Below are 2,370 nucleotides of genomic sequence, written 5' to 3' on the forward strand. Positions count from 1 at the left end.
TGGAAGCTTTCGTCTGCGTGTCTATTTACGACGCACTTCGTTAGCTGTAGGCTGCCTATGAAGCGTCTTGCGCGTCTAGCGTGTGCATTATACGCGGCACCGAGTTATGCACTCGCGCACGTACACCACCTACTACCCCATGCCGGAGCAAGCAACTAACCGACCGACGAGGTTGCGGCCAACGAACGAATGGAAATCATTCTCGGGAAAAGAATCGAGGAAGTGGAGCGCGAACGTATTTCGAGAAGGGACGGTTTACGCCGTGCGGTTTATCGAGGCTGGGGATGCGAGACGTGCATTAACCCTGGAACGCGACGACACCTTTTTTTCTTTTTTATTTTCCCCTGTCTTTTCTCTCTTTTTCTTTCGGCAAATGGACGTCGAGCTAAAGCTAAAGAAAGAGGATACCTTCGGCTTAGCTCGGCTTGGCTTTCCTCGTGGCAACAACGATCCTCGCGGGACCCGTGAAAAGAGAGAATCGAAGAGAGGATGGAGACAATGGACAAACGAACGAGACACGGCCGAGAGAAGAGCACAAAGCGTGTACGATAACTCGAGTCCGATCGATAAATTAATTTTCCTCCCTCGCATCTCGAGGGAAAGAGAAAAACAGAGAGAGAGTATCGATCGAGCCGAGATAATGGCGCGAACTAGTTTCGAGCCGCGATTTATAATTTATTAATATCGATCGAACGGTGGTGAAGTATGACGCGTATACGACGTACGTATATATACGCACGTTGCAAACCGATACCTTCTCGAATTACCGCTGGTCGCAATTGAATTAACACAGGTTGGAAACGAAGCTTGGTCTAGACGGGACAGTAGTATTACGGGCCCCGTGAACGTGACTGCGCATACCGTTGTCCCTGCAAAAGAACACGAACGATCCGCCACCGAAAATAACGATTAAACGGATCCATTCTCGTGGATCGACGACAGTGCGGGCTAAAATTGTACGCGGTTAAAATAAGGAAGGATATCAAGTTTGAGAAATACACGCGTTGCAATTGGAAAAGAGAAACCGATCGGAACGGATAGATTTTAACGATCGGGTTTGACCCGATGAAAAAAAGAAAAAAAAGGAACGCGAATATTAAACGGGGGAGGAGGGGAGGGGTAGAAAGGAACGGAGAAAGAATACGGGCGTGATTGAACGCGAAGGGGGGAGGAGAAATTCGTGGAGAGGACAGGGATGAGCGAGGGTGAGTCGAGAGGGTGAGGTACAGAGAGAAAGACCAGCGGCTGAAAGTAGGTACTTCGAGATATCGACCGTGTGCCACAGCCTCGGAACCTGTGTACGTGCCGTGCACGTTTCCCGTTACCACTTCTCGCCGCTTTTCTTCTTGCCGAGCGATGAAAAAGGCCACACCGTGGGATACCGCTCTCTTTTCTTCCTTCTCTTCTTCTTCCTCTTCCTCTCCCTTCCTTTGCCCCTTGTCACCGCGAAAACTTTGAAAAACTTTCATCTCTCGAGGCCCTCGCCTCATTGCCACCCGTCCCCTTGCCTTGGCATCCTCCCGCCAGTGTCAAGAGATGATTTTCCGCGAGGAAGGTTCGAGTGAAAGTTTTTCGCAAGGGAATTATAAATATAAGGGATCGAACGAAAGCGTGCATTTATCGAAATACAGGAATGTTTCCTGTTTTTTCGAAGGAAGAGAAATCTATGTGTATCGATCGAAAAAGTTCAAACGCGTATTAATAATAATTCCTCTTTTCCTCTGAATAACGCTAATAGCGAAGCTGATCGAAAGTAAAAAAGGATGACGTGGGTAGAACAATCGAGGAAATATCAACGGGTTACGCACGAAGGAAAGAGGCGGAACGCGGAATCTGGTATCGCTATCTATGGTATCTCGCTAAATATCACGATCCTTTATCCGGCGATAATCATCGAAGGGCAAAGAGAAAAAACAAAAAGGGAAAAATGCCTGACACGAGTGTACAGGCTCGTGCGGAACACAATAAAGTCTGCGCCCCAACCCCTGAAATGCCAGCGTGACAAAGGGTGGTTAAGCCCTTCTTGACGAAGATGCACCATACCGAGCCCCTGATATTCCCGTGCAGACGTCGCGACGCTGTGCAATCGCGCTCCGCGCCGATTTTCAAATATCATCCTTCCCCTCCCCCCTTCGTTACGCGCTTCCTCTTTCGTTCGTATCCTCTCCTCTCCTCTCCATCTCCGCGAGGAGGTCGAAGGAAGAATGGAAGGAAGAAACGTCGTTCGTTCGCGCGATTGATCTCTAACGAGAGACATACTCTCTCTCTCTCTCTCTTCTCCCCTTCGCGTACGCAAATTATCGATCTCGCGACCTAACCTTTTTAACGGGAGAAAAGAACGGCCGTGGCGGGCGAACTCTCGGCAGAAGC

At 49.2% G+C, this 2,370-nt stretch overlaps 1 protein-coding gene across 1 annotated transcript in view; it reads left to right on the plus strand.

The window, feature by feature from the left end:
* LOC102670914 overlaps positions 1-2,370 on the plus strand; it is a gene marked incomplete at its 3' end in the record, with an annotated part of 15,164 nt that overhangs the window by 9,409 nt on the left and 3,385 nt on the right. The gene's annotated exons all lie outside the window — the stretch shown is intronic.

Source organism: Apis dorsata, unplaced genomic scaffold (genome assembly GCF_000469605.1).
Source record: "Apis dorsata unplaced genomic scaffold, Apis dorsata 1.3 scaffold_882, whole genome shotgun sequence".
In the NCBI taxonomy this organism is placed as follows: Eukaryota; Metazoa; Arthropoda; class Insecta; order Hymenoptera; family Apidae; genus Apis; species Apis dorsata.